Source organism: Anomalospiza imberbis, chromosome 1 (genome assembly GCF_031753505.1).
Source record: "Anomalospiza imberbis isolate Cuckoo-Finch-1a 21T00152 chromosome 1, ASM3175350v1, whole genome shotgun sequence".
Classification (NCBI taxonomy): domain Eukaryota; kingdom Metazoa; phylum Chordata; class Aves; order Passeriformes; family Viduidae; genus Anomalospiza; species Anomalospiza imberbis.
The window spans coordinates 108,601,020-108,615,085 of NC_089681.1; the positions used below are offsets into that span (position 1 = coordinate 108,601,020).

Consider the following 14,066-nt stretch of genomic DNA (forward strand, 5'->3'; position numbering starts at 1 on the left):
ATGCTTTGTGCATTGATAAACCTGAAATGCTGGATGCTACATGGCCTAAAAAATTCAGGAATCCCTTTCCCAGAATCAGACCAATCTGGATAATTCTGGAGATTTAAATTGCCTAAAAAATTTAAAATAGTTATTTGAGGTATATTACCACTCTGTCTTCTAAGCCTCCATCTCCTTGGTCTTTCCTATCAAATAGAAGCCTCATATTTATGTAAGACATTACACATGAATGCTACTATGTGTGTATACCTTTTTGATGTGCTTTGAGGTGAAAAGCAGCATTTTAATGTGAGATTACTATCTCTTCTTCAATAAGAAATCAAAGGGAAAAGGGATCAAAAGGTACTGATTTCATATAAAATCACAATGAAAGGTCTCTGCCTTAATGTTTTGTCTACCAAGTTATTTATAACCTGTAATTATCCCTGCCCTTTCCATGACATAAATAGGTTGCACATGGTAGATCATTAGAGTGATTATACTGTATTGGTCAAGCCTTAAGGTCCTAATTAATTCCTAGTATTAAGTGAAATGATTAAACTCAGTCACAGATTTATCCTCAAATGGAGCAAAACCAGACTATTTTATCAGCACTTGGCCTACTGCTTAATTGTACAGTTCTATTATCATCTGTCTCTTCACTGCTATATCCAACATGCAGCATTTCCACTGGCTTTGCATGAGAATAACAGAGATGTGTCATCCCTTGGAGTAGCTTTGCCAGGACCAGCTAAGAGAAACCAGCACAGTCTTTTGGTACTACACATCACTCTTTTTTTCCAGAAAAGGTTGCCTAGGTAAGGGTGAAAAATGAGAAGTGACTTGAGGTTCTGATCCAGTTTTAGCGACCACCCGAGTTTAAGGAGTAAACTGAGAGATACCATCAATGGCAAAATGCACTGAAGTGAGACTACATGATTTCCCATGCTTTAAATTCAATATCTCAGTAGCAACAGACAAGTTTATCCCTTCATTAAATATCAAGGTCAGTTTGCATAGCAGATTTATTGAAAATGATGATGGGAAGCACAGCATGAAAAAATGGAATGCAGCTGGCAGGAGCTGCCTAGTTTCTGGGAATCTAACAACAGGGTACACAATGCCTACCTTTTTGAATTGAAAGCTGAAAGAGATAAAGGGAGCTTAACTTAAATCAAAATATCAGATCTGAACTCTGAATCTAAATTTGACATCCATATCCATACTTGCCTTTTATTTACAGAGTTTGCTGTTCCAGAATTCGTGATTTCAGTGCTGTCATATGTCTTTGACTCATAAGGAGAGTTGAATGTGAAACCAGATTCAGATTTTTTGACTCGGCTCAAACCCCAGTGCATGGCTGGTAAAAACTTCATTCATTTTACCTATTTTAACTATCTATACAGACTAAGTCCCATATACATTATAAGTAAAATAATAAAGATAAACAATCAAATAGAACCTCAGAATCTTATTACACAGAAATACTTCAAAAAAGAAATGTTTCATCTGCAGACTAGCAGTGAAAAAAAGTGATTTATTTTTACTTCTTTCTCAGTATGTGACAAGTGTTTCATGTAGTGCCTATAGGTTGCCAGTTTCCCCTTAGTCTACATGGTGAGTAAAATCTGATTACATTAAAGCTCAAAAATATATCACAGGATAGAAATAATAGCTGTAAACATGAACAGACATCCTTCTGATGAAATGATGCTAAATTACACATCTCTCATCTCATGGTCATGCAGACACCAGTGAAAAATGCACTGACCTCCACTACTGTACCCACTAAAAATTATGAGATCGGAACAGTCGGAAGTTAATTTTGAGCAATGCCCGGTGCAGTTTTTAGAAGACTATTATGTATCATGTTTTTAAATTTCTTGTTGTGTCATTGTGCAGACATGACTGGCATTCTACAAAAGGTACAAATTTATTCTGTATCTCCCTTAAGGATTAGTTTCAGTTATGGAGAAAGGAGCAGAGTCTGTGCTGAGCAATTGTAACCCAATAATAAAAAGAATTGAAAATGTGACTAACTGCCTTGGGTTTATATTCTGTTTGAAGGAGAACGATAGAAAAAGATAAAAAGTCTTAGTGAATTGCCCTCACAGAAGAAAGAATATGTGTTTGGCAATGAGACAAGAAGCAGAAGGAACAGTGGAAGGATTAGTTACCCTGGGGTGCTGAAATCATGAGTATAATCCCATATTGAACCACTTGAACATCTATGCCATGCCACATAATTTACAAAAAATATTTCTATATGATCATTGCATTGTTTAGAAACCTTTTTTGGGAGTAAAGCATTTCTACCTAGATGGAGCAGTAACTATGAAGACAAGGCTCAGGTCTTATTCTCCAACAAAGTGAAGTTTTTTTCACATTCTTAAAAGTATTGTGTAATTAAAACCTACTGCCCTTACAAAGGAATTGTAATTTAGGACCTTTGATGAATGCTTTTTTCACAACTGGTTGGAAAATGAGAATGCATTAAAAAATCTGAGATTTCAGTCGTTGGCTGCTCTTTTTATAAAGAATTGCCAATATTTTCTCAGGAATAAGAGAAACATGCTGAACAGAGATTATCTAAACCAAGGCAACCAACTCCTTACACATGAGAGGCACAGATCCACTGTCCTACCTTTCTTGAATCTCCCATATTCTAGGCAGAAGAGAGATCTAAGCATCTCATCAGGCTTAATTTCTCTGCTGCCAAGAGAGGTGGAGTTCTTACACAAAGCACAGGAACTGAATCCAAAGAGTCTGAGAGACTTCCATCCTGGAAAAGCCAATAATTTTAGTGTAAGGCATTCATCAGATACAATGGCACTTGCATGAGCCCTTGCTCCATATTCAACATACTGATTTGACCAGATCTATTTTTAACCCAAATGAATGTCTTGGTTAGTGGCTATTAGCTGCTCTGGGGATCTTTCTTTTCCTCATATGGATGGCCCTTTTGCAGCAGTCTGTATCCTGAATCCAAAGAGCTTCTAAAATTTTTTCCATCAAATTTGGTAGGTTACTATTTTACTGTTTCTTTCTCAAAAAGTCAGAATTTGAGATCATATTTGTGCCATCTTTTCCTTAACAAGCAATTTGAAATAGTAGCAGAAATGTGAAGGAGATGCATTAGGGTGGAATAAATAGTACATTTGGCACCCTAAGGCCAGCAGCAAATGTATTTCTCACCTAGTGCTCAGATTTGCTGGGCAGATTGGACAAGTAATCTTTGCAAACTTTCAGAGGTACTGGTGTACCATTAGTGAACACCACCCTCATTTTAAGAGGCTTCTTACATCTCTCTAATAGGTTCCAGAGGGTTCCTGTTTGTCAGAAACATAAATTTTTAAAAACGTGAATGACAGTATAACAGAAGTTAGAAAGGGAAGAGATCTATAAGGTTCCACGACATATTCTCCTCCTGGGAATTAATCTCTTTATTTTGATTTATCTGAAATGCTCAGATGTGTGCTAATTTTAGCATTTTTTAAGAATATTTGAAGAAATTGATTTGCTTTTACAACAGTGAGATACATTGGAGTGTTTTTCCTTAGAGAGAGAGGAGTCTAAAACATCGCCAATCTGTTCCTGTGTTTGGAAATCACTTACCTACCACCTGGGAACATCACAAACAGACATATGGTGCTGTCATTGTCTGCCTCCTGGAAGCGAGCAGAGAGTATCTACATGAGAGGAAAGTTTAGCCTAGTTAACACCAAAGAACACTAGAAACAAGAGAATCGTATTTTTTCCTGAGTGAAAATTGCGCTCTTAAATAATTCTTTAAATATTGAAGCAATAATTAGAGACAAGGAGAAATTGAGATTGCCACACTATTTTTAAATGCAGGGACATAAATAAGAAACAAAAGAGAAGAACAATTTAACAAAAGAAAATAATTCAGCAGCGGAACTGATGGCCACAGTAGAACAAATGTATTAAGAGATTCAAAAGATTGCTTGGCAAATTCATGCAAGCACAACCCTTAAATGGGAATCAAATAGTATTACAGATTGCAATTATGGATGCAAACTCCAATTTAAGAGCTGCCTCTAATACTTTAAACAGACAGAAGTTGTGAGGATATACTGATAGTAGTGTCACTGTATGTTTTTCATTTTTCAATATTCTATCTAAAGCATCTGCTATTGGACATTGCCAAAAATGCCAGGGAAGGTCACCTTCTTGTCTGACCCACTGTAGCTCTTCTGTGTAAGAAATGTTGTTTACAAAGCCACCGGTCATCATGTAAGCTGCAAGTCTAAAAGTAATAGCAAGCCAGGTACCTTTATTATCAATTTAGTCATGCACTTCTATTTATGTGCTTGCATACAGCTGTATGTGTCAGATTTTAGGCTTTTTGCTTTCAAAACCTTTATCTATACAACTTTATAAGCATGAAACTCAAGCTAGTTGTGTAAAAAATGGATGCATGGCACCTTATTTGTGATAGTTGTGACATAATTTTATGTGTCCAAATTTATTTCAAGACCTTTTAACATCCTGCAGCCCGCCTTTTATGTTTATCTGCCAACATCTGTTGTGGTTGCACTAAAAGGACATTTCCAATCTACAGCAAACTATATTTTTGCCAAGCGGTAGATATAAGCAAGAGTTCAGCTAATATCCTCTGTGTCCTTATCTGCAAATCTACGATGGCCACATAAAACCTGATTTTTTGTTATTAAATTGATGGAACTAGTTAAGTAAAGTAACTTGCATACATCTGGAGAAGGAATGACACTGACAACATAGGTCGGATGCCCAAATGCATACCAAAAGGTCCTGTTGGTAACCTTGCAGCCAGTCTAAAATTATACAGATGAACTAAGAATTTACTAACATTTCAAATGCAAATCTTTTATTGATCCTGAAAGACTGGATAGAAGATGAATGTGGCAATTATGTTTCTGGAACTTCAGTGATTTTATTGGTGAAGAGCCCCAAGCCATGGGGCAAAAAAATCGCACTAGAATGGAATCCAACAATCGTTCCTACTGAGCAAGAAACTGGGCCTTACCTTGCCTTCTGTATGGCACTCCTAGTTGTCTTTAGAGGGCAGAATACTGCAAAGGATGCAGAAAAAGCTTAGTCCTAAGAAATCTGCATTATTTACTTTTAGTCTGTCCCTTGACTCTCATGTCTTTGAAGGACTAATGAAATCACCATTCTCTTATACTGGAAATTTATATGCAGCTTGCCTTAAAAAAAAACCCTCTTAGCAGGTATTTTTTCATTGCTGTTCCAGAGCAGCAGTCAGATGACACCAGCAAAGATGACTCCCTCCTTGATATGCAATCCTCCACCATACTTCAGTGCTAGATAGCAGCAGAATATATCTCAGCCATGTAAACCCCTATTTTGACTGTTTCCCACAACTCCAACTGGGATGGCAGTTCCATATGCTCCAGCCTCATGTGGCGATAGCAGCTGACTTCTGAATACATACAGCAGCATAACCTGGCCCTGTGCTATGTCTAAGCTGATGCACATGTGCAGTGAGGCTATTCAAGCCCATATCAATGGTCTTTGCAGCTCAGGTGTGCCCTGCTCTCTTCAGTGCTCCTCACAGAGATGTGTCCATTTTGAACAGTGATGATAAACCATTACAGCTGCTGGTGTATTCTAATTGGAAGCCTCTCCTTGAGAAAAGGCATGGGAAAGCAGGATTAGGGGGCAAAGTCCTTAATTGTTTTGGATCCAAATAGTTCCAGTATTGTCAGTGGATCGATGTCCATTTCCATTACCAGAAGATAAGCCCTACTGCATGTGTGAGGAAGCTGTAAAATTCTTTTCTCAAAAGGACATAGTGTTGCACATAAGGAATTTGTAGTTCCTGAACAAAGACCCGGTTTTCTCCTGCATGATCTCACTATCCTTCAGTACAGACACAGCCTTAGACTGCTCTTTCATGAACACACAGCATCGAGTTGGACTGGGATTTAGATGGAATGCTCATAGATAACATTACCAGCCACTGTGGGCAAAGAGATAGGAGTCAATCAGCTAATGAATTTTTCCTTAATGCAAGGAGTGCATAGGGAAAAGCACTCAATGGAGTAGAAAAATATCTGACTGATAGTAATATACTCTAACAGGCAACATCTTGCAAAGAAGAACTAAATTACTCCAGGCTACACTCTTGAGTGTAGCTTCCTTGAGGAAAGTAAAAAGGGAAAACACTGCGTTAAAAAGCTAATGGATCAAAAGTAAATATGGCAGAGCAGAAAAAGGCAAGGGGGTGGGAGGGATGTCAGTAGGAAGGGGGTGGTGGAGGGAGAAGAAAAACAGCATTGCTTACAAAAATTGAAGGCATAGCTGGGAGTGAGCTATATCCCTGACATTAAGAAAACTGCATTTTCTGTTTGAATTTACATCAGCATCCCCAGAAAGCACTTTGAGACAGGCAAGAAATGCTGTGATATGCAAGAAACCCTTTTGCTCTACACTTGTGTATCCAGCCCTTTTGTCTGGTTTTTTTTTTTTAAGCTTGATTTTCTGTGTAGACAATGAATCATAACATGCAAGTGAGAAGACTCCAGGGTAGAAGTTAAATGGAAATGCTAGCTTATTTTTCTAGGGTCGGTGGCCTCCAACACATTCCAAAAGTTGTCTTTCTGGATTGTAAATACCGACTGTTTCATAGCAAGTGGCTGCAGAGTGACAGCAACAAAGAAAGCAGCCTGGAGCAGAATTAAAAGAAGTTGTCCTTATTTCTTTGCAAAAGGATTTATTTTTCCACCATCACTCAAGAAACAAGACCTTAAAAGTGACACTGGGTGAAGGAGGGAAAAACAACCACCATGAAGGAATGGGGAAGGAATGTCTCTTCCTGTTAAAGAACTCCTTAAAACTTGCCAATAGCAAACAACAACTTTATTGTACTATTTTGTTTTCTGCTTTATATCAAAGCACCAGATTTGCAATGACAGACTAACAAGCAGCAAAATCTTATTGTAGCCTGATGTTCAGATGTGGTCAATGGAAAAGCAGGTGCTGCCATTGCCCACAGTGATCAACATCAACTATATTTGACTTTACTAGATTCATAGTAGAGGCAATATTGATGTCAGCAGGTGTTGCACCAAGGAAATGTAATTTCAATTAAATTTTTCCTTTACATTGGTGTAATTGAAAGGAGGCTTAGGGCCCATACTGTCCTTATTCCATCTTGATAGTACACCCAAGCTTTACTTTGGTCTCTTGCAAAACAACAGAGAGTAAATGTATTGAGATGTAGGACCAAAAGGGGGAAGTAATCAAATGGGATGCAGCAAATAAAACCACTTTTATGTCTTTAGAATCCGATGTGTTAAGTTGAGAGAGCAGTAAGATTTATTTCTCTATGTCATATCACTCAAAACATGCATATCTCTTTCCAAATTTGCAATATTATGCTAAAAAAGATTATTTACTTTCCACCCCTCCTCATAAATAATGGACATGGTCTAATTTCCGGTTGAGGTTGCTGATGTTAAGATTAATAGCGGTTTACTCACTTTGGTATGTGGATGGGAGAAAGCCAAAGGGCTGTTCATAAATAGAGATTATGCAGTCTTTCCTCTCTTCTTGCTGCTGTTGCTACAGCATTGGATGCAGCCCTGAGAATGCCATTTTTTAGTCACAATGTCTTTTGTTGGACAGAAGATCAAGTTTTACCTCAATTGTTATGGAGGAGGCAGTGAAGCAGGAATATTGACACATCTGCACATCTGCTCCAGAAATCTACTGTACACAAGTTGCTCTGTGCAAATAATACTTTTTTTCTGATTCAAAAAAATGTAAATAGTTCAAATCTTTTGCACAAAATTAACTGGAAGTCAGGTCAGAGCATGCTCACTTTACCTCATCTAGCAAGCAATCTATTGCCAGAGGAATTATTATTTCTTTCAGGAAAGAGTTGCTCAAACTCTCCCATCCTTCATGACACCAGAAAAGCACAGCTTAGACTTCAATATCAGCCTGTGACACAAGTATAGGTTTCTATTTTATTCTGCTAATTTATACAAGAAGGAAAAGGAGAATAGAGTCAAAGTGGCTGGAGGCTTATCAAGTATCTAATTACAAAAACAGAAAAATAACCATTGATACAAGGAATATGCTCAATTTCATGAAAAGTACAGCATTTTGAACAGATAAGTCGAGAAACATGAGGAGCAGAATGGCATTTCATTTGTTGACAAGACTGAAGGAAAAATCATAATTTTTGACTATATTTAATGACAACCTGATTGACAGTCAATATCAAGTACTCAAAAAACTGAAAAAAATTGCACCCTTTTGCCTCTCTTTGTTACAAAAAGAGACCTCTCCCTGACAGGCCCTTGTTCTTGGCTGCTCTTTAGCACTGCTGGGTATTATAACCATGAAATAACAATACTGCAAATTGAAAGAACCATTAAAATGATGAGACATTAATGAGTGGGCACTGATCTGGACCTCCCAGACAGCTATGTGTCACTTGCTTAATGAAATTCAGCGTATAAAACAGAGCCAGAAGCTTATGTTCTTGCTGAAGAAGTTGCTCACATGACAAAAAAATTCAAAGGAAACATCATAAATGCTACACAATTAAACAAGCATGCTCCAGGTGAATAGCATCTGTCTGCAATAATGGAAGGATAAAGTGAGGAAAAGTATATACATCTAATACCCCGTGTAATTTGTATTTATTTACTAGAGCTGTTGCTTAAACCATTCCTTGCAGATTTTGAAAAGGTTGAAAAAGACTGAGGTGTTTGGCAATAGCTTTCTTCATGTGTATCTGATTTTACCCTGCCCTTTACAAGCATTTTTGACATCTGAGTTAAGTTTATAACTACAAATATTTTGATTTGCTGATATTTTGTCTGTAGCCATATATTTTTTATGACAAACCTGCCCAGTGGTATTCGAATTTGAATTTTGTAAATTTGCATCCTTTCTCCAATCTAAAATCCTATTATAACATTATTATGGCTTTTTATGGCCATAGAGAGGCCAGAAAGTTGTGCTTCAAAGGCTATTGAGTCAGGAAACCTTGGTGTCATTGCAGTTAATAGTAAATCACAGCTGCAATGGGAGCTGTCCTCATTTCAAGTTAAGCAGGTTCTCTAGTTCTCTCATAACAATGTTTTTTCCATGATAACTCCCAGCCATGTAGTCTCGCCAAAATTGCTGTGCCTAAGATGTCCAATAAGCAGGGGAGGGAGTACATAATGAAGGTGGATTGCTGTTTCTTGGTCCAAATTACTGGCTTTTTATGTCCTCTGAGGGTGCTACATTTAGAATAAGAGTGGATGGACCCAGAATATTTCTTCTTAAGCAACCTTTCTCCTGTTTGCAAACTGGTATTATCTTGCCTCTGATTACTCTTCTCTGGGCTATTTTTCACATTCTCCTTGTGTAGACTTCAAGGGGATTTTTCTGCTGTGTGTATATTTTTGGCAGGGAAGGAAGCCATTGCTTCCATTACTCATGTGGTATTATTGCAAATATACATTTTAATATGGAAATTCTCTGTACTATGATTCTTTGTGCCACTCAGTGAAAAGTACACTGTTAGTTTGCTTTTTTTATAGAGGAAAGAAGAAGTTCAGTCCTATAGAAAATGCATTTATTAAGGCTAGGAAAAAATATTTTAAAATCCTAGAGTGGATGTTGCTCACATAACCCCCCAGAATTACACTAAAATTTTTTTTTTCAAAATGCAACATTACTAGGTTTAAATCTTTTATATTTAAGTTCTGTAATTATAATGAGATGAATATTTTATCCTCTACCATATGATCACCCTAGGCTGTTTAATTTTAGACCATGAACCATATTTTAACTAATACATTAAAATGTAAGATATCATACAAAATTACTTGGGTTTTTTAATACATTGATATATGGGGTGTGAACCTTACAAGACACTTTCACTGCACCTCCATTTACTGTGAAATCCCTGTTCTCTTCAAGCTTATCACATTGTAAAACTGTATCAGAATTACATTACCACAGAGAAACCTGCAAACCTAAAAAGGTTTAATTGCTCAGAAAGTATCTGCCTGTGTGCAAATCCTTCCTATTCCTGCTGTTTTTCTCCCAAAGCTGCTATAATCCATGCCTCACTTTGGCAACCTCCATTACCCAAGGCTGGAAAGATAATGTTATTGAGCTGGTGCTCTTGCACCCAGATATTTAGATGCTCCAGAACACCTCCCACTGCTTTGTTTTCTTCCACCTATTGGCTTTTTCTCTTCCCCCACTGTTACTTCTCTTTCTTCATTACAGAGAGTGCCAAAGGATTTGACCCTCTTTGCTTATGCAGGCTACAACTCAAAATGTTTCCATCCCTCGGCATGGCACACAGGGTCAAGCCTGATGAATGCAAGCCTTGCTTTGCCAGATTTTAGGATGCTAGGGAAGGAGACCATATGTGTGCTGTGTTTCTGTTTGGAATAATTGTTCCACACCTCTGCAGCCAATTGCAATTGACTGAGAAGACTCAACACATTCTTAAGACCTTAACTAGAGTACCTCTGCAGAGCACTGGGCTCTGGATTAGTGCTCAGGGTCATCTCTGCATAGAGCCAGACCCTGCAGAGATGAAATTTTACTCTCCAACATTACAGTTACTTGTATAATCCTCTTGTTAGATCAGTCCATCCTCCTTCACCTTTGTACCTCCAGGTGAGACAGATGGCAAAAAACTTTGCAACAACTTTACAGACTTAGAGATGCCCTTCTGTGTCTGTCTTGAATATTGCAGACCTTTTCCAACTCTCTTCAGCACATCCACATCTGTGACCATTACAGGGAAAGAAAAAATCTGCATTCTTGTATGTATATTCCCATTGCTGAGGAAGCTGTAATGCAGACAGCCAGAGGACAAATTGCTCTCACCAACACCGGCACTTGTGTGCTCCACTGTATTAAACTGCTTCATTGGATTATGGCATATAACCAACAGGAAATTCCTGCCTGGATGGTAATACAAAGAAAATGCTATAAAATGCTAATCAACACAATTTAATTAACTTCCCACCTCAGAGTCCTGAGAAAATACTTTTCTGGACTCTTTTTGGAGCATCTCTCTACAACACAAATTATTCAAAAAGCCTAGGCATGTTAGCATGCAAAGTAATTCCCCTCTAAGACTTCTGCTGCAGGCTACTGGTCAGATGGTCTCCCTTGGAGAAATATTCTTTGTGAGATCTCCTAATGGATTCTCAAGCTGCAAAGTGCTATGTAACACTTTTGTTGCTGCCAGCTCACAGTCCCTAGGAGGAATTAATCTGATCTTTAACATTTGGGGTCACTTACTGGACAAGTGCACCCCTCAGTCATGCCTGGGCATTCCATACAGAGCATACCAGGGTATGAAAATTTGTGCAGGTAGGTTATGCACAACTTTGGGTCATCTCCAAGGCTAGGTAATGTCCCATAACAAATAGAAAGCGAGTACTGTTCCAAGAATGTTATTTAGCCAGCCCTGAAACCTCCCAGAAAAAGCAAGTATATGAGGATTTTAAGATAATATCCCTTATGTTCTGAAATACATATTTCTGAAGTACACAGAGGTTATTTACCCTCTTTTTTAAAAAATAATTTCACTTAAAGGCTTCCTTATACATTTGGTGACAAAGAGGAGCAGACGTCCTCAGTGGTGGAATGCATCCACATGCATGAAGAGTCTTCTCTCCACAGAAGTGTCCAATACTCCTGTGTACCTCAGAGCTGAAGCACACAAGAATGTTGCTTTTTCTTTCTTTTGTGTGAATCAGAAGCAGATAGTACTAACCAGAGAGAAAGACATCATGTTCAGCCTTTGAAGTGTTCCTCCTTGCAATTAATTAACTTCTTCCCTTTTGTGTTGTGGTTTGATTGTAGTTTTTGTTTTGTAAATCATAATCTCTTGGATCAAAATAGGAAAATAGTGGCATACAGTATACCCCCTCCTTTGAAGTTCTTTTAGAATACAACTCTGGTGGGACACAAAAGCATCATTCAAAATCTGACTGCGTTCTCCTGTCATATGCTTAAAAAATATCTTTAAATAAAATGAGGCTCTAAAAATTACTAATATCTTGCCTTGTCAAAATACTTTGAGGAAAAATCTCCTTGCAGAAAACCCAAGAAAGTAAAGCCAGACAATTATTTGGTTGAATTTACAGACTTATTTCAGCATACACAGTGACTCAGCTGTTACCTAGACTCCATATTTTCCTCTCTTGTTATTTTGAATGACTTCTTCTCCATTCTTAGCTCATTTTCCTAGAATGTCTCCTTTGTATTTCCAGAGAGCATTTCATTGTATGTCCCCCAGTATTAACATCTGTGTTAGAAAATACAGGGTATTGGATGCAACTATTCCCAAATGATAAAAGTTAAATTTTTCTTATAAGTACACTGATTTTAAAAGAGAGGGTAGGAATCAATTGTTCTTCTTAACAACAAATATTATCTCTTACAAATCCAAATTTATTGAAAACAAATATCACGTGATACACAACTGATGTCCTGTGGTTGTGCTGCAGTTTCTATAGAAAATTTCAATAATTACACTTCCAAAATAACAACTAAACTTATTCAATATCCATCCTTAGAGATATTCCATCACTGCAAAATATTTAATAAATACGAATATAATAAGAGTCTCAGAATAAGAAATTAATATATAAATAAGAGCCTTTAGGTGCCTGTGGAAATGGAATAATAAATGGGGGAGAGTATTATTGCATATTCCTTTAGTCTACCCTTACCCCAGATTTATTTCATAAGTTTAGTAGCAGTAGTATGTACATTATCACTAGAATTTTCTTCTTTAGAAAAAAACAGGTTGGTATCAAACTTCTAATCTGGAAGTCTTTTTTAATCTACTAAATGTACAGTATGGATAAATACCACATAATTGCATCTTTATATCATTTTCAGGAAATCCACAGAGATCATCCCTCAAAGTTATGCCCCAAAACTCACTTAATGATTTCCTCTCTGGTTCTGGGAAAAAAACTAAGTTATTTTAGCACCATGCTTTATATTGAAATTAATGAATCTCTTTGCCACAAATAGTACACTTTACTGGGTTTTTGTTTGCTCAGATATTATTAACCATTGTCACCAATATACACTTGTAAAAAAAGCCAATAATCTGAAATAGAATTTGACAGTACATAATTGGAAATGCAGGTAACAATACAACTATTTTACAGAAAATGTCCCTTGCCCCTCTTTAAGAAATGGATAATATAAAATTTAGAGTCCAGTTGCACCAGTTAAATTGTTGACTTTATGATCTCTGTTCACAATGGAAAATTACATTCCCTTGAAAAAAGAATAATTATCATTTCCAAGCATTTCCCCTAGCTCCTAAGACTTATATCAAACCCTAGCAAAGGATGGAATTGCCATAGCAACTGCCAATCTGCTTTCTTTTTATTGCTGTTTTTGTTTTCTCACTCAGGAACCCCCATAATAAACCTGTTTCATCAAATGACCAGCCATGGGAGACTGAAGTCAATGCTTTCAGAGAAGACAATGCTTTTCTAGCAAAGCCAGATGTTGAAAGATGAGAAAACAGCAAATGCAGATGGCAATTACTATCCAACTGCCTTTGGAAACTTTCAACAGAGTGAATATTTGGCCAGAAAGATTGAAGATTTGGTCACTGAAGTATCCAACAACACACTTGTGCTGCAGAAACATTTCTGTGTATTGCTTTATAAGCTGTACTCTGCATCAGGACATTTCCATTGGACTACTGGCCTCTGGTATTTTCTAGCATTGGGACTCAACAAAACCAGAGATGATTTTTAACTTCCAACTCAAACTATTCTGGGATTCTATGATTAAAAAGCAGGTTCTTGGCATGGAAGAAGGACCTTTCACTTAGGCAAGTTATGCCCATAGAACACATCCTCATCCTTCTCATCCTCAAACACAATGTGGCAAAACTATGTGTAATTTCTGAAAGAAATAATAATGTAGAAAACAACAAAGTGTTAAAAGCAGGCTTTTAGGATTCCTGACATACCCTCTTCTATATTAAATAATAGCTCTGAGAAGGCTATTATATGACTGAGCTGTATGGTATGTAAATCTTACTCTGCCTTGCC

General features: G+C 37.2%; 1 long non-coding RNA gene across 1 annotated transcript; it reads left to right on the forward strand.

Annotated features, from left to right (window-relative positions):
• The first annotated feature begins 112 nt into the window (after positions 1-112).
• LOC137482165 (uncharacterized) lies at positions 113-13,860 on the forward strand. The gene is made up of 4 exons (XR_011003916.1): positions 113-797; positions 1,223-1,342; positions 4,125-4,267; positions 13,415-13,860. It is a non-coding gene; the product is annotated as an uncharacterized lncRNA (long non-coding RNA).
• The last annotated feature ends 206 nt before the right edge of the window (positions 13,861-14,066 follow it).